Source organism: Adiantum capillus-veneris, chromosome 12 (genome assembly GCF_014529385.1).
Source record: "Adiantum capillus-veneris isolate H3 chromosome 12, ASM1452938v2, whole genome shotgun sequence".
NCBI classification, from domain to species: domain Eukaryota; kingdom Viridiplantae; phylum Streptophyta; class Polypodiopsida; order Polypodiales; family Pteridaceae; genus Adiantum; species Adiantum capillus-veneris.
This window is the reverse complement of record NC_140942.1, coordinates 117,370,339-117,396,823: the sequence shown is the minus strand read 5'-3', so window position 1 is coordinate 117,396,823 and position 26,485 is coordinate 117,370,339.

Genomic DNA, 26,485 nt, shown 5'->3' with positions numbered 1-26,485 from the left:
TGTAAATTCCTTGCTTATTTGTGGGTTGCTCTAACGATTCTCCTCTGTTGCGTCCTAGTTCGCTCTTAAACTAGGTGGTGCCCCTTGTGTAGTTGGGATTTGGCTGTGGGCTTGTTGTTTTGGTTTGTGTTGTGTTGTGCCCCAGCCCCATTGAGCAGCACGGGAGCCTTGAAGGGTGTCTAGAGGTTGCTCTTCTTGTTGCCCGCCCCGGACCGCTTCAGTAGAAACTCTCCTCGTTCATCACCAGCCTTGTCTACTCGTCTTCTTAGGTCATCGGCTTCATTGGCCTCTTTGACTTGTTTCCACAATTCTTCAAGACCATCTATCTCTTTACAATCCTCAGGTATAGCTTGGTGAAATCCCTCGGAAGAGTTATCCGTGGTATTCAGTACTATCCTTGGTTCTAATGCTGGGTCTTTGAGGTTTGGTCTGTGCTCATGACTAGAATCTGGCTCTTTTAGTTCCTGGTTTGGTGGGATTACTTGTGTAGGCATGACACGGATCACATCCTCAGGTTTTGCAACTGGTGGTTCTAGTAAAGCTTGGGCTGTTTGAATCATTTTCTGGCACATTTCAAACCTTTGCTTTTCTAGTTTTGCATAGGGATATGTCATCCACGTGTGTTCTTGGGTTTGGTTGTTTTTGAGCCTCACATCATAGGATTTCAAGAGGGCATCTAATGTCTCATTAACCTTCTCTACCAACACAGATCCTCTTGAACTAACACTTCTTGGTTTCTCATCCGTGGATGGTTCTTCTAGAGGTTTAACCATCTGTGTAAGAGAAGGTGCCTCCTTTTCCTCATGTTGTTTTATCTTCTTTTCAGCTTCGGTAAGCTTCTCAGCTAGGGATTTTTGCTCTCGTTCCTTGCGTGCTTTCATCCTAGTCTTTCTAGCTTTCCAACTATTTCGTTTGCTCTTGGTTTTCTGACTAGGTGCGTCTGTCTTTGGTCCATCATCTGTCTTTGGACATGTGTCACTTTCCGCGTTCTTTGTCTCTGGATTCTCATCGGCTTTCTTTTGAGCTTTTGCTCTTGTAACTACTTGAACTGGTACAACATTTTCATTTTCTGAGCTACTAGGGAGCTGAACAATCCCCAATACATTTGTCGTGATTTTCTTGATTTGGTTTGGGTTTTTCGGGCAATCGGGGATCAAGTGAGTGATGCCACACTCAAGACAATAGGCATTTACTTCAGTGATCTCCATATGAGGACATTATTTGACCAAGTGGTTGTCACGACTTTTGTGACAATCTATCTCTAGTTGAGGAGATTCTTTTAGCATTTCCTCTTGGCTATAAGCAAGATTTGACCTAGATAAGCCGCTATTTGCAATGAATCGTAATGTCCTTTCGTCCATTTCATACCTTCTTTCTTTCGACTGAAACCCACGAGGTGGAGGTTGTACCGGCCTCACCATTCCATGTGTTTCTCTCACATTTTGTTGCTCCGAAGGGTAGTACTCACTTTGGTTGCTATACCACATTGTAGCTGGTACTAGCGTTGGTTTATTTGATGCTTCCATCATTGGCATGTATCTCATGTCTACCTGCATTCTAGCACCTGGCAGCGGAGGTTGTTGTCCTAAGACAAGCTGTGGCCTTAAAACTCCTACTCGTCCTCGCGCATTCCCCGTAATGTATCTAGGTGGAATAGGTGCTTCTGGAACAGGTTGTACATACCTCTCCCTAGTATTTTCCATGCTATAATAGCACTCTTCCCCCGTATGGCTCGTCCATTTTCTTTCAATTTCACACCACTTCGGCTCTCCCGAACCAGACCTTACAAGAGGAATCAACCTCTTGACCAAGTTGTCGATAAGCTTTTCTTGATCAATAGGTGCCGTTGGCTTGGCAATGGACTCACTTATCTGTGAAACACTGTGCTGAGAGGATGTGTCATCTCCTTGACTCTTTAAGTCCTTTTCTTTGTATGCCTCACAGTTATCCACTAGATAAAGAGCTTCTTTGATCAACTCGTTTAGCGTCATCCTCCTTATCATATGCAGATCCTTTTGAAGGCCCGCATGTCTCATTCCCTGGATAAAGATCAGCATCAGTCGTGCTTGCGTAGGTAATTCCGCTCTTGGACAGAGCTTAACATATCTCTTGAGCCGTAATGATGCTTTACGTACTGATTCATCCTCTTTCTGTTTGAATCTATGGATTTGTGAGACCGTGTTGTGAGCAATGCCTTTTGGCAAGAATTCTTCAATAAACTCCTCAAACAGCTCATCTAGGGTCTTAAAATCCCATTTTTCCACCGAGTCGAACCATGTAGCTGCATCATCTTCTAGAGTCAATCCAAATCCCGCAAACTGTGTCGCAAAATCTGAAACTTCCTCTGCTCTAATCACTCTTCTAAAAGCTGCTACGTGATCTCTCGGATATTTATCTCCGGAGTATTTTCTGTTTACCCATTTCTGGACTTGGGATGGTCTAACTCGTCGATTGTCTACAAGTCGAACCAGAGACTCTCCCAATCCTTCTCTCGTTATCACTCTTGAAGAGAATCCTGGTGGCTCTCTTCTTGCAATTCCTATAGGAATTCTCATGTTTGGTGGAGGCATTTGTGGTCCTTCATTGACCAAATATCCACCTCTTTCTAGTACACTCTGTGGATTTGTGCTTTCTACAACTTTGTAATCTCGTCCATACTTGTCGACAACTATAGATCTCCATTGACAGCCGACTCCATATGCGTAGACATATAAGAGCTTGTAATCCGTTATCTCTTCTAGGTATGGATCTGAGCACCTATAAAGATTGACCTCATTGTCGTCAATGTATCCATATAGTCCTTCACTCTCATGACCAATCATCCAAACTCTCTCAACAAGATGGATCTTTATCAATTGCAAGTTTGGAAGATCCATTGTGGGAGGATATTCCTCTATCGTCGGGATCTCCAAGCTTGTGTAAGCTGCGTTTGAATCTAGGGTAGACATGATTTCTAGGCTTAAGAGCTTTTTCTTGGTTCAAGTAGACTTAGTCCACTTTATTCAAGTGCTTTGGTTAGGGAAAAGTCGAAACTATGTCCAAAACCGCAACCGTTTCGTCACAATTCTCGCAAATTGTCGCTTTCAGACACCCCTAACTTGCGGATGAATTTTGAGGCCTTAAACGACGTTTTTTTTTTCAAAGTTGAACTAAATGGTTGCTTTAGGCATAAATTTAGTTCAAGTTTTGCTCTAAGATCTATAGAGCCGCTCTCAGGCTACGTTTTGATATAAAAACTTTTCCGATCTGATACCGTTTGTGAAAGTTATGGCCAAAACAGTGAAATGCATTTTAGAATGGTCAAAATGAGTCCAAATTCAATTTTAAAAGAAGATTTGGGATCTCTGTGACACTGTGAACACTTCTGTATGGTCAAAAGTACAGTTGGAACCTAAAACTGGCCTAGAGACATCCTACGCGTAGGATGTCTATATGCTCAGAATTTAACAAGATTTGGTCCAGAGACTCCCCTTAAGTCCACCAACACAATGGTATGCTCAGAATTTTATTTGGACCTAAAAACGTCCTTGAGACATCCTACGCGTAGGATGTCTTTTTGCTCAGAATGACTTGAAATTTTCACCCCAGCTTCTCCTTGATGTGCTGATCACAGTGGTGTGCTCATAGGTTGGTTTGGAGTCCTAAATCAAGCTGGAGACATCCTACACGTAGGATGTCTAACTGCTCAGATTTTGTCCAAACTTGATCCCAAGATTCTCCTAGTGCTCAACAACCCAGTGGTATACTCAAAATTGAATTTGGATGCCAATAGGTCAATATTTAGACTGCAAGAGCTTCTAGTGCACTCCAAGAGTAGGATGTCTGACAATTCTTGTCTTGCTTGATAAATAGGCCAAACAAGGTCCAAATTCACTTTTGAAAAAAGTTCTGGAATCCTTGAGACACTGGGAACCTCTCTATATGGCCAAAGTAGAATTTTGACCACTTTATGACCCTGGAGACATCCTACGTGTAGGATGTCTTTTTGCTCTGTTTCAGCTCAAACTTGCACTGTAGCTTCCCCTTGATGTGCTAAGCTCACAGCTATTTTTACTTTTTGATTCTGACACCTATAGGTTGGTCAAATGATCAAGAATATGTTCCAAAAGCTTGATGTCTGTTCTGATGAATTCCCAAGTCAAATCAACTCCAAATTGGACCAAATTTGCCTAGGAGGCTTATCTAAGGCTATATGACAGCATGGTATGGTCACAAGAGAATTTTGGTCTCAGAATCATGCAGTAGACATCCTACGCGTAGGATGTCTTTTTGCTCAGAATGAACCCAAACTTGGACCAAAGATTCCCCTAGTCTTCAGCAACCCACTGGTATGCTTAGATTTGAGTTTGGATGTCAGAAGACCCCAAAGCTAGCTATTCTTGCCTTTTGTCTATCCAAAAATGCTAAAGTCTGTTCAATCTTCACTTTCATTGACCCAAATGAGATGAAATTTATCACATGCACTCAATACAACATTTAGAACATGCCTATGGAGTCATCCTATGGTTTGGTCTCAAAATTAGGCCTTGGACACAATTTGGGTAGGATGTCTGGCAGTTCTAGTCTTTTGGCTTTGATCTGTCAAAATTTGGTCAAATTTCCACTTTCTAGGTGAAAATAGGGTAAATCCTACCTTCTAAACACACTGGTAACCTCAGATTTTCAAAAAAAAAGCCAAGATCACCCAGGACATCCTACGCGTAGGATGTCTACTGCTTATTTTTTCAGACTGAAGTGTCCCTGATGCTTCCTTATGCTCTCAGCAAGTGCAAGTATGCTTCACAATTGCAAAATCATGTAAAAATCAGTCAATTTAAGCCTTTTATGAAATTTTACGTTTTCTGACTCCGCCTTTTGGTCAACAAAAATAGGGAAAAACACTCAAGTCAATATGTTACTAGGGTCAAACCTACCCTCTGAACACACTGGTGCAGTCAGAATTTTCAAATTTGGTCTCCAGAACCCCCTTGAGACATACTACGCGTAGGATGTCTATGTTTACAGAATTGCAAGTTTTCTTCACAGAATCCTTGCAAATGCTCTTTTATATGCAAAGCATCAGTCAGTCATAAAAAAAACATCCACAAAATCTTGTTTAATGCATTTTTACCCTCAAAAGCACACTTTTTCGTGATTTCAAAAGAAATCAAGCACTTTAGCAAATAATTCAGTGGTGAATAGCTCTAGATCAGAATCGGATCACTTACCTAAAGCTACTCCTACAATCATATGGGGTTTTGCATCTATGAGTAGAAAAACGCTTCACTGCCACACACGGACTAGTAAACGCTTTTATCACCTCACAATTCAGTCGACCACCAACAACTACTCTAATCCACAGATCCTAACTAAACCTATCTAGTCGCAGACCCTCGGCAAGACACACGCTTCCTGGCTATCCACTTGATCGTGGAATATCCTCTTCCGGATCCACTTAAGAAAAACGCTTTCTTTAGCTGAAACTAAATCAAGCAACCATCACATGAGTGTTAGTAGGAAACCTACTTAGGTCCTTGTGTCCTCGGCAGCGGCGCCAATATTGGACGGAAGCGACTCACACACACATGAAGTGCATGCAAACACTACCTAGATCAACATAATGTCAATCGAGGACACAGATGACACGATAGGCACACAGAGAAAATCTCTTTAGCTTGTCAGGCTGAGACCATCCTACAGATACAACACTCTGGAAGGCCAACTAAACCACAATCAAGAACCTCACTGTTCTCAACTACACCACCTAGCCACATACACACATACGAAAGGTTACCCACCTAATCATGCCAGATTCGTACGAAACTTAAGGAACACCATCCCCTCACTAGGATACACCTGTCCCTAAGCCTCTACACTCAAAACCCATCTGCAGAAAACGCGTAGGATGATAGAGCAAAATTTTGAAAGTGCCCAAAACTGAAATTTATGAGTACCTATGCGTATATTATGTCGCCACGATTCTATAGACTACTAGCATGCAGAAAACAGACATCGTTTGATACACTTACGGCCACAAATAGCTCGTAGATGCGTCGGCGTGTGCGCTTCGTCTCGCGTGGAATGCTTGGCGTTGTCGCGTAGCTCTCCTCGAGCCTACAACAATGGTGCAGTCGGATCTCCAATGTGTTGAGCGAGCCGGGCGTAGCAAGAGGATAAAGCTCACGCTCACTCTCTTTCTCTCTCACACACAGTAGACGACAGCGCTCAAGTTTTGATTCTGAAAAAAGTCTCCTTTACAAAATGACCTAGGTACCTTGTATACTAAGGCTACCTTAGGTTTAACCAAAAATGGGGTTGAAAGGGTCAAATGGATTTGTATTTACAATCTGGAAGTGCCATTGCACCTCGGCTTCGGAAACTAGAATAACTATCATTACAAATGACGTTTATAGCCATAATCCGCAGCATTTCATAACTCGCAAAAGATAAGACTTTGGTACGAAACTTGAGTTATGTTGTGTTGTTGACCTAGCGGTCAACAGAAACAAAACCCTTCCAGTGAGATATAATGTTATAGAAACCATGGCAATACTGGCTAGTGGGATAGGCATAGCCATAGCCACGAAAGCAGTGTGGGAATCATGGGAAAAACCATCCATTAGACAAACTCGAATGAAATTGCAATTGGCTGATGGACACATCGAAAGACCCTTAGAACTGCTTGAAAACGTGATAGTTAATTTGTGTGGGATTGATTATCAACACACTTTTTCACTAGTGGACTTTGGAAAGAAACTCAATTATAAAATTATCTTGGGAAGACCGTTCATGCGACAAGTACAACTCATCCAAGATTGGGGAAGCAATTATCTGTACTTGAAGCAAGTGGGATTAATAACAAGAGTTAATCTAAAAGATCACACTTATAGAGATGTCATGAAAAAGCCCATACAAGAATTCAACTCAATCTCTTCGGCTGAAACTAAGCTTCCATCTTGGTTGAACAAAGACACACCTATTTGGATGTGCGGAGACTAAAAAAAAAAGGAGCTTAAAACGAGAAGAATGTATCTTAGAAAGGGATTGCACAGATGAAGCCTATGTACCTGAACCCTTTCCGGAGCATTTGTTTGAGCCATTTGAGTGGACTCAAATTTTGGCAACAATGGATGTATGTGTAAATACGTCTATGCCTACTCAATTTTTCAATGAGGACGGCTATGACATAATTCCCATACAAATGATCTCAACCCTTCACATTGAAGACAAAATTCAAGAATCCAAGGACTTAATGAAAGCTCAATAAGTCTTTTCAAACCTCTACTATGATGCAACATACGAGTTGGAAGAATATTCAACTACTTTAGACGATTTGGGGTCGGAAAAAGAACATGTGAGATCTAAACTACTCTTGAAAGGAGGGGAGGAAAAGTTCTTTGACTTTTCAAACCAGAAATTGAGAAGGCAGAAATGGTATAAGAGGAAAACAAACATGAGAAACTTCAAAACTATACCTATGCCATCAGTCTCCAAGAGAACACAGTTTCTGATGAAAATAGATGCACATGATTGTGTCAAATACAAAATCATTGGTAGATATCCTTTTAACAAAAAGCAAGAAATATCAAAAACATTGAGAAAAACAAGAAAGGAAACTCAAGCAGAACCTAAATACCAGGACAAGGATTCACCATGACACAAGTTGAACGAAGAAAGAAGTATGAAGAGTTGAAGAAAGCTCTAAAGGAGAGATATACAACTAAAATGGAAACGATTGAGGAGGAAGGTTAAAGATGTAATGAGTGTTCCATCCCACTGCAAGAAATATACTCTCCAAGACCGAAAGAACATAGTCGAACCAGAGAGAGAACTCTTAGAAATAGAGTAATCACGGGATATCTGGTAAAGTGACAAGATTATCCCACAGAGGATGCCACTTGGGAGGACGAAACCTCTCTTCTCAAAGACTTTTCCCATTTACATATCAAATTCTTAAGTTGGGGTGATTGTAAGGTTTCCAGCTGTTGAATATACGAGAGAGTGTACAAAGCTTAATTAATTAGATTTGATTTCTTAAAGTTGGAGAAAACTTGCATGATTCAAGCAAAGATTGGTATTTTTGGAATCTTAAGCATGACAAACCTATAGCTAGGAACTCTCAGAAATAAATCTGGATAAAAACTGACACCGCTATCCCCTCTACTAGAAGTTTTACTGTTACTTTAAATCACAAAAATAATTGAATGGTTTTAGTAATCATTAAAGCTTAAGAATTTCATTATAACCTCCTAGATATTTTTCCAGATATTTATGAAAAAAGAAAAAAATAAACAAGGAAATTAGAATTTTTGAATTTTAAAGTGGGCAAGAGCTGGGGAAGGCCATCACTGACCTGCCAGGCATAGATATAGGAGAAGTTGGCACCATCTTGAGCCTGGGGGCTGTTTCGACTGCAAGGAACTACCAGATTCAAACCCTTGTTTCTTCACTCTTTACAAATGTCTTTTTCTTTGTCCATACTCACAAATGTGGCTTGAGAAATTAGATTAGTAAATCATAGATAAGCTCTTCACAACCACTGTGAAGGAGTATCCAGCCATCCACAAAAATAATTATAACATTTCCAAGGGAATTCACCAAGGGCAATAGAAGCTATCATAGACAAAAGTTTGCAAAGATAACAAAGGAGAAAATACGAGTGCAATATGGAGGGAACCCAAGTCTCTATCACTAGATGAGGGAGTGTCAAAGAGGGAGAGGGTGCCACCATGGTTCCACCTACTAGCACCAACTAGATCCATGCCCCCTACCTCCAAGGCAAGCTCACCAAACAAAGCTTTGAAAATCAATCAACCCTCGCCTAACCAACCAAAGCCAAAATCAAACCAAGAGGACATTAAATACTATTTAGAGGAGCCAAGCCCCGAATTAGAAAGACCACCAAGATCGCAAAATAATGCAATGCTACAACCACTCAAATATCACCCACAACTAAGGCATACATAAAACTGGTCCACTAAGAACTCTCTCCAAGGACAGGAGGGAGGTTGGACCTACTTCCTTTGCCCAAAAATAGAAGGTTGAGTGCTACTATGAGAAGGACAAGTAGGAAGAGCAACCAGGTGCCCCCCTCTTGGGGAAATGCCCTAGACCTCAGATCCCCATCGGCTCCTCCATTTGCTTGGTGCCCAACATCACCTTCCAATGTGTACCCTACTACAAGTGAACCCTGGAGCCTCATACTCATGGCACAACAAACCGACCGCATAAACTTTAAGTAGTTGACGCTCTCAAAGCTCTCCTTCTAGATGTATTAAGCTCTAAACAATCAATAAACGCAAGGACAAGATACTTGATGCTGGATAGATACTTGATGCAGTCAATTCACTTAGAATCTTTGGAATTGCCCGCATTGTATTCAATCATGTCCTCTTACCATCTTGTATTAAAAAAAAGGGCATAAAATTTTTTAAATAGAAAAGAAAGTCATTTGTTTCATAAATTGATGATACTAATGGTTTGATCAAAAGGTGGGGCACTCTACTCTTGAGTGTTCTAGAATTTATGCCTAAAGATGGTTTCCTTAATACACCATTATACCACAATTGTCCCAAGTCGGTCAAAGCCAAAAGCTAAGGTGAAAAGTCACATTGGTCTACATAAGAGGATGAGAAAGAGAGTGTGTGACACTCTTCTCAATGTCCCCTCTCTACAAAAATACAAAAACAAAGGTAAAATATTTTACACATATACAAAAAGATAATGATTAGTTGATGCCTCTTATAAAAAATGGAAAGAAACCACAGTGGAAGACTTTGTGGGATACATCTTTGAAATCTCTTTGATATATTTCTACTCAATAGAAGTTTACTTCTTGTTTGTGTTCGTGTGTGTGGGGGTAAAAAATATGCTTTCATTAACTTGGCCCATGGCAAGAAGCTTTTCATCCAATGGTCCACGATTGCTCTAGATAGACTTTACTATGGCCTTATTTGGCAAAAAATGAGGGCGAGGTAGTAATGGTGCTATTAAGCCTTTTCATGGAGAAACAATGGTCAAAGTTCAAGAGCACGACTGCTCTTGGTGTTTGGAAAATGGTATGGTCACTTGGCCTTTCCAACTTGCATTTTGACATGCAACTTGGAAGGGTTCCCTTAGTACTATTCTTGATTCGATCATGGTCTTCATTCATGAGGCCTTTTCAACCCGCGTTTAGAAATGCAAGTTAGAAAGCCCAAGTGAGTGTCATAGCCCACGAGGCCTTTTCAAGTTGCATTTTGAAATGTGAGTTAGAAAGGCATGGTGAGTGCCTTATCCCATGAGGCCTTGCTAGGTTCTCGGGTCCAATGTCAACCTCTGTCAAGGTGTTATTATCCATCAATGACATGGTGTGTTGTCAGGAGGGCACACCTGCTTCAATACTTTTGAATGGTTGGCACCGACTGATTGTCTGTATTTTTTTCACGGCTATTGGGATTGCTTATCGTTGTATTGCATCGTATCCAATAGTAATGCAGGCTATGACCAAGCTATAAGAAATGTGTTTGTCAATCTCAACATGGCATTGCATAGTACACCAATCTGAGCCATTGAAGGGGTCATTTCCAAGCTAGCTAGGTGCTATACTCCATGGCTCACTCAAGCCTTGACCGAGTCTCTCTGTGGACACTTGTCATCACTCCACTGGAGTTGTCAGGAGTGGTTCCATAGAAGAAAACAAGTTCCCCAAGTGTTTGTTTTCTTGGCACATGTGGCATCAAGGTGGTGTTCCTGTAAACACCAGCAATTGACATCATTTCTTCTCTTCATGCACTGCCAGAGCTTTTCTTGCTTAACTTTCGTTCTTATGCCCTTCACATTCCAAGACAACAACTTAAGTGTGGGGTTCATTGGGAGAGAGGGACAAATTCTTCAACATCCACCTGCCCAGTCTCCATACCCCTATTACCAGGAGAATCTGGAGGATCCAAATCAAGGGCTTTCTTTTCTTGTAGTACTACAAAGGGACTGTGAAGCGGGATGATACACATTGCCTCTTTTAATTGGGTGGGCGGTGGGGTGGAGCTTCTCCCTTTCCAAGATTTTAGACTTTCAAGTTCCATTGAGTCCCTTTCCATTGCCTTTACCCTTTTGGTCCTCTTCATGCCTAGAACTTTCACCGTTGACATAGTTGTCACTGTCGTAAACTTAGGTGGAGGAGGAAGAAAAACAAACACATTTGCATTGCCTAAGCCTTCAAGGACTTGGATTGTGGGGCTCCACTTCTCCAAAGTCTTCTCTGGAAGCTTGGTGTCCACCTCAAAAGCCATAGCCAGTTTTTCCTCTCCTATACTTATCCCTTCGTTATTGTTTAGTTGTTTCTCACTCCCTTCCACCGCAACTTCCTTAATAGGAACTTGGCTAACATCATCTTCACTAGAGACTTGAGTTGTAGGATTGAAACTTGCTTTAGCCTTCCTGGGGAAATCCTTGGCAAAGTGTCTGAATTTGTTACACTCAAAACATGCCCCAAAGTAAGTTCCAAAATTGAGTGGAATAGTTACCAGCCAAGCTCCAACATTGATGACCATGATTGTAGAAAATTTACCCTGATGAAGGATATAAGAGGGAGAGAGATTGGAGCAGATGATGTACCCTATATAGGTTTGTTTGTTTTACATCCCAAAATATGATGATTCCATCAGCTGATTTGGTGTTCAGGTAGTGCACAACTTTAATTTGGTAGAGTTTAGACGCCAGCAAGTAGCAATGAGCAATGAAGCTTGAGGAAAGTTTTTGGAGTTTTAGTATAAATTCTCACCTGGCACTTTCGAATGTTTTTGTAGCTTTTGTAAAAATTCACACCAACCTCTTCCAAGTAGCATTTAAATAATCTAGTTGGAATGAGCCAGTGAGAGTTGTTTCTCACCAAGCCTTTCCAAGTAGTGTTTATAAATGCTAGTTGGAATGAGTGAGTGAGAGGTGCTTCTCATCAGTCTTTTCCAAGTAGCATTTGGAAATGCTAGTTTAATTGGGCCAGTGAGAGCTTGTGCATGTAGATCATGCTCATATACTATTTGTAGGTAGCATCACATATGCACGCATGAGAGAACATCTAAAAGAGCATCCATGGGAGTAAGTAAGGGCCCCCTCCCCTGAATGTACTCAGAGTATCTGCTCTGTAGTGTGATCACCCTCCCTTCTCTAATGTGAGTGCTTGCATCGCTACCTTTGTAGTTGGACATGTCATGTTGATGACTTGACCTATTAATCAAGACATAGATAAGGATACATTCACAATAATCTTTGCTTCTCACTAGTGGATTGCATGGCACAATAGATGTAGAGAGAGGTCCTGCTACTGCTGATGGAGTGCTGCCTCAAGGGGCTCTCCAAAGATTTACTCTGTACAAAAACAAGGGTAGAGGAAGACCAAGCAGGGGGCGCACACACCATTGTCTCAATCATGTTTACTCTAGGCACTCACAACAAGGACTCTCTATGCCTACTCTCTATTGCACATCAACCTTGCTCTCTCTCTCTCTCTCTCTCTCTCTCTCTCTACACGTGTGGAGGTGGGACCTTTGTTGTTTCCTCCGATCATGTCTATGCGTGCAAGTGGGAACTGCGTTCTTTCCTTCAATCACATGTGGATGCTTCCAACTTGTAGGAGTAAGCACATTGACCACCTCACAACACGTGGAAGGGTTGTATAATCTCTAATTTTTTTGTGCCATTGAAGATAAATAAATAAAGAAAGTAGGTAGGTTACCGCGATGAAAAAAATTAAAATAATAAATCAAGTATTTTAAAGATTCTCTCTCTCTCTCTCTCTCTCTCTCGCTCTGTAGAACCCTTGGAACTGCCGCGAACAATCCTCCACCCAACCACCCTTTTATAGCCCCTTGGCTTGTCCTTCTTTGACTGTGAAGACTCCATTATCTGTTTGATTCTCCAATTAGGCTTGTTGTAAGAAGTCTTTAATGTTGTTCTAGGCCTTTTTTGGGTGTCGGCATCTGGCTTTGACTAGGAGCATTGGAAGACTTAAGAATCCAAATCTCTTGATGACCTTTGTATCTCCATTGTTGACTCTGCTTCACTCTAGATCTTGTTGATTTCTTGGTATCTTCATGCAAGTTTGGTGCAGTTGTAATTGACTTATGGTTGACTGGTAGCCAAATCTTTGTATACCTTGTGTAAAATCCTTGTCCAAGAGGAACATTCTTTGAGATCCATCTTTGTTCTGTATCCTCTTGAAACTTGTGGTTGACTTTGACATCTTTCGTTGTGGTTCTGTTGTATACCTGCTTCTTAGGTATCCGAGGATATTGTCGACGTTGATACCTTGTGGGCCTTCTTTCTTGGGAGGGTCCTGACTTCACTTCATATGCTCTAACCTGTGGTTTTGGTACCCATATCTATCTATTACCTCCATAGTACTCCTGTAGTTTTAAGCTCCATTGTGATGCTATCCATCCCATGTGTTTGTCTTTCTGTTTTGATTTCTCGTCCTTAATCCAAACCAGATCATTGACTATGACTAAATTGTTCGAAACAAACACTTGCTTGACTTTCCTTTGCTTTCTTGAGTCCTTTGGCTGATATATCTTTGTTTTTCTGGGTCTCTCCTTAGAGGTTTCAGTTGGGTCGGCACTTGAATTGAAATTTTGAAATCTTGTCTTGCTTGAAGAAGCTGATCCATGAGGGTTCTTTGATGTAGAGGCATATGTTGTCACCTCTTCTTTGCTAATCGGTGCAGGGTCCACTTTGGCCTTACCTTTGGCTGCAAGATTTGTCTTCTTTACCTCTGGTCTCGGTGGCATTCTCTGCTCAATAGCTTTTGTGGTTGCTTTTTGTTCTATTTGATTTGAACTTGCTATTGCCTGCTTTGCTTTAAGCTCTTCTAAAGTTCTGTTTGATGGAGATGAATCATCTTCAATAAGCTTTGCTTTGGCATCGGTCTCCATTTTAAGTGTGCTTGAGGACTTTGTGCTATCGTCCACGGGTGACCAGTCTTGGTCTTCATTCTTTTTTGTCTCATTAGACTGAATCCTATTTAGATTTTGTATCTCTGACATCTTTTGGGCCATTGGCATTCCCATTATGATGTCATCAATCATATCCTTTGTAGTGATCACATGGAATTGAGCTATGATGATCTGTGAACTTACTTCAATGGTGGTGGAGATGATTCCCCAGCATTCTGCTCGTTTGTTTCCTGATATGCTCACAAATGTAGGAGCATCTTCCAGTTGTGGTTGGCCATATCTTTTCCAAGTGCTAAAAGACATGAGGTTCTTGTTTAACTGAAAATCTAGCTTTACTTCACTTGACAACTTTTCTTTGTTTTCACCAACAATGTTGCACTTGATCATCTCAGGATTTGTGTTTGAATTGACTTCTTTTACTGTGGTAGCATCCTTTGGTTGAGCTTTATCTGCATTTTATTTGCTTTGACCACTTGCTTCAATTAATGTTGACTCGTATGACTGTGATACTACACTTTTTGTTTGCAATTGATGAGCATTGTCCACCTTCATCTGCGTAACTCTTGATCTTAATAGATCCACTGTACTTTCTGGCAGAATCTGTCTCTTCGGAGGAGATTTTGGTGGTGACCTTTGTGTATCCTTATGGACTTTAGATTCATTGACTTTTGAAGTTTTTGTCACCTGTTTTGGTAGCTTGAGGCTTTGCATCATCTTCAGATACTAATGGTAATGCATAATCATATGATAGCATTAAAAATGACGAGTTAAATGCACTTACATCGAGATTCGCATTTACAATTTTCTCTATGCCTTGCTTGGTAGTTGATGTATCCCTGTTGGTTGGATTTCTTGGACAATCTTCAGAAAAATGTCCACCTTTTTATCCACAATCTGAGCAATATGCCATGACTGGTGGTATTTCAACTGGTTCTGTCATGTCAAGCTCTAGTTGAGAAGTTTCAGCTTCTATGTTGGCCAAGTTGTCGGCATGTTCTTTCAAAACACTGATCATCGAGTTGTAGATTGCTCCATCTTGACCTTTGTACCGTGTTTGACTTGGTTCTCCAATTAGATTGGCTTCAATTGGTTGATCTGTTGAATCTTGCAATTCTGGCTCTTGACTATAGATCTGACCACTATAATCCATGTACAATGACCCTGATTGCATATGCACTAACTGTATATTTTGCTGGCTTGTGCAAATTTTTGGATAAACACTTGGGTTGATTTTTTGCACCTCTATCCGCACTTCATCTTTGAGCTTGCAATACCTAGCTCCACTGAAGTCTGTGAACTTATGGGAGTTCTCTGAATTCGGCTTTACTCTGATCAATAGGATCTTGGATCCTATGCTGCTTTTGCTACTCATCAAGTATCTATGGCCTTCGGAATTTGTGTACAAAAATTTATCTCCATTGTAGCCACATAGCTGTAAAATTTGCTCTATTGCAGTTGTGCATGTGTTGCCACTGCTACTAGGTTGCTCAACTGTACTTGAATTCTCGGCTCGATTTGAGTCCATGTTGATCGGTTTTGTCCCGTAGCAAATTTTTGTATTGATTAGCAGAATTTTTGCTTCGGGTACTAGCCTAATCTGTAATCACATGTGAGTTGTATCCCTGTTCGTTTTACGGGAAGCTAATTTGCAATGCAATTGCTTGCACTAGTCAATTTCTAGCATGCGATTTTTTTAAAAATTTGCCTGCCGCTCAACTAGTTCGAGTTTATCTTTTTTCTTGCTTTCTTCAGCTAATCTCTGGTTCGCTTTGAGTTGCGTAATTTTTGTGGCTTTTCTTCTTTTGATTTGTTCGCTTTTGTGCGGTTTGCTCTGTTTGCGATGTTTGCTCGGTGTGTGGTACACTTTCCGGCTTTGCCTTTGCTATTTTTGATTTTTTTTCGGGCTCATTCTGGCTTTTTCTGGCTCTTTTTGATTTTTTCCGACTCTTTCTACGACTTTCTTTTTATTTCTATTAATTTTTTTGCTTTTTTAATGATTTTTTTGGAAGAGTTTTGATTTTTAATAAATTTTTCTGTGAATTTATTGATTTTTATGAAATTTTTGAAGGTTTTATGAATTTTTATGATTAATTGGTATTTTTACCAATCAGTTTTTGATTTTTTCCACAAATTTTTGTGATTTATTTGAGAATTTTTGATATATCTATGAATTTTCTAAGATTAAAATGAAATTGAAAGAAACAAAATGAAATGAATAAAATACAAAAGTCAATGACACAAAAAAAGGAAAAAGACAAAGCTCCACAGGCAGCCGTCAAAAAAGAGAGAAAGAAGACAACATGAAAAGAGAGGTACCCTTTTTTTTTTCTTTTTGTGTGTCTTCTTGTAGGTTAATGAAGTGTGTGTGTAGGGGTGCGTTCATGCATGTGTGTGTGTGTGTGGTAGACAACGGAAGAGAGAATGCACGTGGGCTGCATCTGACGGTGCTGATTGCGGAGGTACAAGGAGAAGGCGGCCCAGTTACGCGCGCAGAGGAGAGAGAGCGTCAAGGGGTGTGTGTGTGTGTTTGCGTGCACGCGTGCTGACATCAGGACAAGCGGGCGGGGTTTGGCGTGTAGCGAGGAGAGAGAGCGAGTTGGAGAGTGGGAAGAGAGAGAGAGAGTTAGTGAGAGAGTCTAAATAATCGTGAATTGTAGGTGAGGGGGAGATAAAGTTAGAGAGAGAGAGAGCAAATAGTCATGCTTTTGCAGGGTAAGAGAGAGAGTAAGAGAAGAGAGAGAGAGAGAGAGAGAGAGAGTGGGTGTCGGTGGGTTCACATGGAAAGGGAAGAAGAAGAAGAGAATTTTAACATAGGCGAAAATTATCCCAGTAGACCGTAAAGATCTATCTATCGCGGAGAGTTTTATGCGCCAAAAGGCCCGGCGTCGCAACTCGTACCAATCGTTTTATTATTTCCAAACGTCCAAAAATGCCAAAATTAGGTCGAAAATCGCTAAAATTCACCCGAAAATCCAAAAAATCACCAAAAAATCCCAAAAAATTGCCAAAAAAGTTCAAAAGATTCCCAAAAAATTCTAGGAATCTTTGAAAATCATTGTCATTTACAACCAAACATTTTCAACGCGCAAAAGCACACCAAAATTAGCATATTTTATCGAAAACACCAAGTTCGACAAAATTGTCAACCCGGCCCCTGAAAATAGCAAAAAGCTCAAAATTTGGTGATTGAAGGCCGAATTGCGCTCAAAATGATGCCAAAAACACACATCCAAAACAGCTCGTAAGGATCGCAAAATATCATGGAATTAAGCAAAAATTAATGCAAAAATTAGTAAATTAATGCCAAAAAATTACAAAAATTATCCAAAAAATCCAAAAAATATCTATTTTTTTTAAAAAAATTCTCCACACATTGGGGAATAGTTTAGTCAAATAAAATCACACAAATCACATCAAATCAATTGCCAAACAATTTCATTAATGAAATCAAGAATAGACAATTAAACTGGCAAAATTATCGACAACATTAGGTCAAAAATTGACGCAATTAGAGTGTGTAAATCACTGTTTTGAGCACAGAAATGCAACATTTAACCATTACACACATCAATTATGCAATCAAAATATGAATCAATCATGCAAATTAAACACTTTTTTAGGCACACACACTAATAAAATTGGTAGTTTTTACCAATCTTTAGATGTGCACACGAAAGGGAAAATTTTGTCGAAATTGCAATGTGACTTCACAAATCATTAGTTGGGCATGACCACAACACAAATCAATCATCAAAATTGAAAAATCGATAAGCACACATTGATGTTTAGGTGTAGAAACATGGACAAAATAGTGCACACACACCTAAAATTAGGCATACACACACTCAATTAGAATGCACATACACTTGAAATTGACCATCCAAGCATGCAATTAACTCAATTAGGCACCCAATTAGCAACCTACAAACACCAATTAGCAATTGAAACTTGTCAAATTCATGCGCCACCAAATCTTAAAAATTTCAGCATTACGACGGCATGAAAACGAACAATTGCAAAATTTTCAATCCAACATAGCATCACATTGCATTGCATCAACATAGAATAGCATTACATTGCATCATCATGGTGGGATCTCTACACAATTCTACACATTTTTAGATTCTAGGGAGGTTGAGAATACCACGTTGATTACGTTTCCATTGAAGATCAATTGAATGGTCGAATGCTACAATCCTTCATAGCAAATTAGTAAGTTAGCAAAAATTAGTCAAATTAGCAAGGGGTTAGTGTGAAATTAGAGTGTGTAAACACAGAATTGGCAAGATATGATGATACATTAGGGAATTATGAACACATTGCTTTATGCACACACATCCAAAATCCAAAAAAACATAAACACACAAGTGAAATTAGTAGTGGAATTAGTGAGGGAACGCATTCGATTATGCCACAATTACACTAGCGTAGGCCATCGTCCCTGGCAGCGGTGCCAAATGTTGGGGGTCCCATCATTGCAATAGCTCCAATGACCAACAAAATTATCAATCCGGAGGGATGAGCTACCCCGCTAGGGCATGGAAACACTCACACGATTAGTGAGCTAATCATGGAAACACGAATAGTTAACTCTATGAGGTGAGCTTCTCGGACTATGGAGGAGCTAAGCCACAATGAAGGGCAATATCCACATCCACTTCTCTTCACCTCTAATTAACCCAATCACACACACTAACGATTGTAAGACACACACAACACTAATCCTATCATGCAACACACTAATCGTAAGCACACACACATAGATCTATCGAGCACCAAACTCCAATCAAACCTACATGCACACACTAGCAAGAGAGATAAATCACACAAGATTAGAGAGGGATTAACCACTAATTAGTTAAGATCTAGCTAATCTAAGTATCATAGGCAATCATAAGAAGCATGTGAGAGGCATAGTAAAAGAGAACGAATCATTGATTAGTGTTAATCAAGTTTCATGAGCAAGGAGAAGCTCAAGGACTCCATAGCCACACACCTCAATTGCTCTCACCAAAGAGTGCTCTCAACAAATGAGCTTGAGAACCCTAATTTCTTTTACACACTGCCTTATATACCTAGGGTAAAGATATGCAATGTCCGGGTGCCCCAAGGCCTTTAGGGCTCCACCACTTACTGAATCTGCAACTTAGGCACAGTAAAATGACCCATTCTTTACAGCTTGGAAATCCCATTGAGCCCATAACACATTAAAATATTACAATGGCTTGAAATAATTCGGGAATTTACAATATGTAACCATTTTGGGAAAATGTGGAAAATGTGTAACTCCAATCTTCACTGCTTCTTCTGGTTGATCTTTGATGTGCATTCCGTACGTCTTTGGTCTTTAGCAGCTTCTGTTAACTGACGTTGACTCAGTTAACAACAATGGAAAGATATGATATCCCTAGTGTGATGGTCGTATATACAATGCATGAGCGGTAAAACCTTCTAATGAGGGGAAAAAATGCCACCGCGGTCTTAAGTGTGTTCACGCACTTACTACCACACGTATATGGTAACAATCTTCTCACGAGACAATGCCTTTGAGAAAATATCTTCAAGGTTGTCCTGTGTTGGCATGTAAGCCAAGCTGATCTCTCCTACTGAGAGCCTCTCCCAGACATAGTGGTAATGCACCTCAATGTGCTTTATGCGAGCATGAAAAATTGGGTTTCTTGCAACTACCAATGTGCTCTGGCTGTCAGTGTAGATAGTGTTGGCACTGTTGTGTCCAACACCCAAAGCATCCATAAGGCGTCTGAGCCATACACACTCAACCGTAGATGCTATGAAGGCTACCTTGTACCCAACTTCACAACTAGAAGTGGCCACAATAGGTTTCTTCTTGCTCAAGATACATGAACTGTCGAGCATGAAATAAAAACCACTTGTGGACACTCACGTGTCAACACAACCAACCCAATCTCAGTCCAAAAAAGCGTGTAAATCTGGCTACAATGATCCCCCCTTGGAATAAAACAAGCCAAGATGTAAAGTGGCACTCAAGTAGCAAAAAATCCTCTTGATAGGCTATCAATGCTTAGACCCTGGGCTATGTGTAATCTGTTGATCTGTGAGATTGCAAAGTAAATATACGGCCTCGTGTTGCATACATAAACGAGACATCCAATAGAAGTTTGGTAAACAATGACATCAGCAGGATCACTAGCATCATGAAGACTCAGTTTCAAACATGTTTCCATGGGAGTGGCAATAGGTTTGCAATCCTCAACTCCAAACTTACATAGCAATGTCTCTATGTAACTTGTCTAACACAGGGCACCACCACCATCACCCTGCTTAAACTGTACACCCAAGTAATGATGCAACATCCTTAAATCTTTCATCTTGAAAGTAGCATTCAAACCAGCCTTAAATTCAGCAATATGTTTCTCATTTGGTCCAGTGATAACCAAATCCTCCACATAGAGAATGAAAATGAGAAGTACATCACCCTCATGCTTTACATACAATGTGCTTTCTACTGGACTATTACAAAATCCTCGTTTGACCAAATGAGTGTCGGCCTTCTCATACCAAGCAGAAGGAGATTGCTTCAACCCATACAAAGCTTTTTTACATTTCTGCACTTTATCTTCCTGCCCTTTAATGACAAAACCGTGAGGCTACGTTACGTAAACTTCCTCAAATATGTCACCATTCAAGAAAGAAGTAACAATGTTTGATTGATGTACATCCCAACCAAAATGAGTTGCCAATGGACATAGAAAACACACAGAATTCATACAGCAAGTGGGAGCAATAGTCTATTCATAATCTATGCCTTTTTGTTGTGCATAACCTTTTGCAACAAGTCGAGCCTTATAGCGATCAATCTCACCATCCGGCGTGCATAAACCCACTTTGTACCAATGGCATTTTTGCCAGGAGGCAAATCACATAAAGTCCTTGTGTCATTTTCAGTGCATCATATTCTAATTGCATGGTAGCCATCCAATGTTTTGAATTTTGTGCTTCATCAAAAGACAGAGGTTCCTCAACATCACATAAGCTAGACACATCCAAACCATAACAATCTGATGTGTAAGATGCATGGCAAGGAAATGAACGAGTATGAATAGACAAAGGTGCATCCAATTTACTATCACGCAAAGTATGCACCAGCCATTTGGGCATACCTCTAGCCTGCTCATTCTCAACCCTTTCCTTATCAAGTACATCATGTAAACCTGCATGAGTAATAGGCTGATCTGTAACATTTTTTGAAACCCCCATAGGCTATATATTTGCCTCATTTGAATTTACATTCAAATTTCCACCACTAAAAAGGGGCAACAAAGTGTCATAAATGTCAATTGAGCTTACATTACTATCTCTAGTACATGACAACAAGGGCTGAAAAAAATCTTCTACAATCACAACATCCCATGAGACCAAGATACACTTTGTTTATGGATGATATAACCTGTAACATTTTCTTTCATCACTATAACAAAAGAAATTTTCATTTGACATCCTTATCATCCAATTTTTGCGTTGTGTTTGTGGCACCAAAGCATATGCTAAACAACAAAAAACAAGCATGTGCTCAATAGAAGGCTTTCTATCATGCCATGCTTCATAAGGAATCATAGACTCCAAAGATTTTGTAGGACACTTGTTAAGTACATAAGTGGCACACATGATGGCCTCAAGACAATACAAATGCGGCAAAGCTTGACTTTTGACCATACATTGTGCCATTTCTGTAAGTGACTTATTTTTCCTCTCAGCAACGTCACTTTGTTGAGGCATATACGACATTGTACATTGGTGTTTTATCCCATGATTAGAAAAAATGCATTGAATTGATGAGAAATATATTCCCCCCCTCGATCTAAACGAAGGGTGTCCATAGTATATTTTGAGACATTTTTAGCCATAGCCAAAGGTTGTTTGAATCACATAAACACTTTGGACTCTGCTTTAAGCGGAGACACCCATGCAAGCCTAGAGTAATCCTCAATGAAAGTCATGAAGTAAAGGTAATTGCCCAAGGACAGAGTTTGCATGGGCCCACAAACATCACTATGCACAAGCTGCAACCTTCATGTGGCCCTAACTGAATGATCATTTGGAAACTATAAACGATTCATCTTATTAAAATAACAGCCTTCACAAACATGTTTGAGAGGTGCTTCAAGAGGCGGCAAAGAAGTAACCACATCAGATTTTTGCAAATGCAACAAATTGACAAAAATCAAATGCTCAAAACATGCATGCCAAAGTTTTGCATTTGAAATAGCCTTAGAATCCACAATATCATTTGCAAAATTCTACCCACACATGTCATAAAAAGTGAGCTTATACAACCCACGACATAAAATGCCAGATGAAACAATTTCATCACCAAAACTGAGATCATGTACTGTACATCTACCATCCACAAATTTGACTACAAGACCAAGTCTAGCAAGTGCAGATATAAACAAGAGATTCTTCTTGATTCCAGGGACATACAATGCATCAACAAGTGTGAAAGAACTGCCATTTGTAGCAGTAAGCACAATATTTTCAAGTTCGTGAACCGGATAAGAGGCGTTGTTGGTACAAGTGACTAAATTCCCATGAGGGACAGACTCAAGAGAGGTAAACAAATCACGATGTGAGGTAATGTGCTTTGTAGCACCACTGTCAAAATACCACACATGTGAATCTACAGCAATTGACATGCATGCATCATGGACAACATGATCATAAGTACACTCTGCACTAAAAGCCCACTCTACATCTACATCAACATCACAATCTCCTTTCACAGAAGACTCTACAATAACTTCACTTGTAATGGACCCTCTAGTTGATCCAATCTCTTTTTTATTAGCCTCTTTTGCCTTCAATTTCAAACACTTCTTGATCAAGTGATCGTTAGATTTACAATAATGGAAACACATCTTCTTTTTTCCCTTATCACCAAAATTCTCGGATGAATTGTTGCCAGCAGAAGAAATAGGAACAAGTGATTTCCCACTCACAAAAGGACCATGAGAAGTGGCTACATTGCTGTTACCACCTTTTCTTTGAGCAACAATAAAGGTCCATTCAACTATTAGCTCTTTTTTTTGTGGAAAGTGACTCTTGCAACAGTAATGTGCAAAATGCATCAAACTTGACAACTTCAGGATTTCCTTGGGTCATAAGTCTCCAAGTACTAACAAAAGTTTAGTAAGAATCTGACAAAGCATCAAGAACAGTCTGCACAAGGGAACTGTCAAAAATGACTTCGCCTGCAAAAATAAATTGCTCATTTTATCCTTGACACCGGCAAGGAAAGTGTCCATGTCATCTTCCTCATGCATAATCTTTGACTCCAGCTCTTTACGCGGCAATGCAATTTTTTTCTCATTGCACCTTGCATAAAGACCAGCCATAGTATCCCAAGCCTATTTTAAAGGTTTTGCGGAATGAATGTGAGGAGTAATAGTGCGCTTCATAGACAATAGGGTCAATGCATGATCCTACGCATCTCTAGATCATCGCACAGATTGGAATTTTAAGCTGACATCAGCTCTATGGGCTTATCGTACTTCTTACAAAGTGGCTAATAATTGTACACCATTCAAAATGGTATATGGCCAAGAAGTAGTTATGCCATGGGGGTTTGTAATTCCTAGTCTACGGGTAGCTTCACACGAAGGTTGGGATGGGTTTAGTTGAATGTTCATATATCCTTGAGAGGTTAGACGAATAAAGGCAATTGGCTGTGCAAAATGCGCTTGTGGAGAAAGATAGGAGAAAGAAATGGGTTGATTGTTATCTAAAGAACAAAGATATCAAAGTTGGTTATGTATGGGGTGCAAAACGAGAAGAAAAAAGTTGAAATATGTGAGAAAAGGACCATATAAAGTATGTGAAATCACCCCACAAGGTAACATTCATGTAGAAACTCTTGATGGAGTTGAAACCATTGGATTCCTCAATGGGATTTAATTTAAAAGATACTATGATCCTTTAAGCCAAGAGAAGCTACATGCCATCCATCAAAAAAGGTAGCCAAGGTACAAGCAAAGTTGAAGAAGATACAAGCTCAAGCTGAGGCTAAGGAGCGGCAACAACTTATAAGATGCCAACGAGAGGCCAACCTTGGAGTTACACATGCATTTCACGTTGAAAAAGAGGATGATTGGTTGGAATCTGACACACCTCTACGATACCCTATTGAGATAAATAGCACCTATGGGAAAGTGCTATATAACGCCTTATTGGACATGGGTGCTATATATAATCTGTTGTCATATGGGGTGTGGTGTCCGTTAGGAAATCCATCTCTATCTTAGAGTACTATCCCAGTCAGGGGTGCCAACAAGAAAAAAACTACGGTTTTTGGAATTTGGCACACTTCTGTCAGTTATGACAACGGTGTTGTAGCACAAGATTTCTTGGTCATGCCTACTGGAACTATGGAAGGTAATATAAACCTAGGACGTACATGGATGATAGTGACCAAATGCACTCTTGATTGGGGGACTGGGAGTGTCACAACGCAAAAACCAACTCTTAGCCCTGCCACTCAAGCCATAGTCCTTGAGATTTTACCTCCTGAGGATATAAAACCCAAAACAATGCATGTCCAAGAGGTTGAACCATATGTACCTATAGCCCAACTCTCTAAAGCTTCAAATTCTGTAGTTGAAACAAAACATGAGACACACAAGACCCATCAGAATATAACTAAGAAAACATACAAATGGGTCCCTGAATCTTCTTTAGCGACCATTGCTGATGCTAAAAAACAGGAGCCTGGTAAGAGACACCCCAATCACTCCCAGGTAAGAAAGTGTTGAGTTGGATAACTAAATGACTATTGCAAGCCCAAGGCCACTATCAAGGAAATGATCAAATTTGGGTGCCAAAACATAAATTGTGTTCTTACCTGTAACTTGACCCATGTGAGACAAACCCTGTAACAATAGAGTAGATTGAGGATTGTGGGAAGGGAAAGATCACAAAACACTATACACCTGATCTGGAGCTAGTTTGGGTGCCCAAGTGAGAACGATTGAAAAAAAAAATGAAGCTTCTTGCTCTTCATGTAGTTCATATATGGAAATAGAAGGTTTGACACAACCTCCACCTACCATTGTACATATCCATACAAACAAGAAAGAATTCGCACCTCCAGTTGTAAGTTCACCACCTACAACAACATTGCAAATAAAATCATGGGAGAGTACCTTACCACCCTTGCAACTAGATGAAATTCCTAGGGTCGTGAACAACTATTGGTCAGAGTCTTCACCCATAACAACTTGGAACTATTGGTTTCAAACGGTGAAGATATCGTTCCAAAAGGTGTGATCTAACCAAGGAAAGGGGGAGTGTTTGCTGACATCCATCATTCACTTTCTCCCCTCTTAACCTTCCTCCCTGACCTCTCAATCTTCCAATCTTAGGGAATGTATATATATAGCCTTATACTCGCAAAAACAAAAAGTAAAAAAATAAAACAGCAAGAGCCACCAAACAAAAAGCTGGAAACCTACAAGTTCTAGTACATGATCCAAAATCATAAAAACACATTATGCACAAGGACACGACCTTTTCACAAGACCCTTATAATATTTGCACACTTACCATTATCAATTTGTGTGTACATATATGGCTAGTATGCTAGAGTCATCCACTCCTACCTTGGGTGAGAGGTACCCCCGTTACTTTTCACAAGTGTTTCACATAGTCTACCCGATGCTTGCCTGTGATTGGGATTTGGTAGATACGCTAGCGTGTGAGAGGAATTTTGAGGAGTTAGAATGGTTGATACTTCTCTTGACCACTACCAATCCATACTTAGTAGAGGACGTCTCTCTGATTGCACAAGCTTACCCTCTTGACCAAGATTGTTGGAAATAGGGTTGCAAGGAAACACACACAACTTTGAGAAGATGATAGATAGATAGATAGATAGCACTAGAGTGATGGGCGTATATACAATGCACGGGGGAAAAAACCTCCTAAAGAGGGAAAAAATGTCCCGACGGTCCTAGTGTGTTCACACACATCACTACCACATGTATATGGTAACAAATCCCCCCCTGGAGTGATGCAGTGAACGAAAACTCGCTTATGAGTAAAGGGAAGTTCCATGCCCTAAGGACATGATCAATCCACAAAGGGGAGTAATCCCAAAGCTTTGTGGAAAGCGTTCAAGCTTCTCACGAGACAATGCCTTTGTGAAAAGATTTGCAAGGTTGTCCTGTGTTGGCACATAAGCCAAGCTGATCTCTCCTACTGAGAGACTCTCCCTGACATAGTGGTAATGCATCTCAATGTGCTTTGTGCGAGCATGAAAAATTGGGTTCCTCACAACTGCCAATGCGCTCTGACTGTCATTGTAGATAGTCCTATCCAACACCTAAATCAGCCATAAGGCGTCTGAGCCATACACACTCAACCGTAGCTGTGAAGACTGCCTTGTACGCAACCTCACAACTCGAAGTGGACACAGTAGGCTGCTTCTTGATCAACCATGATATACATGAACTGCCAAGCATGAAACAAAAACCACTTGTGAACACTCGCGTGTCAAAACAACCAGCCCAATCTGAGTCCGAAAAAGCATGTAAGTCTGGCAGCAA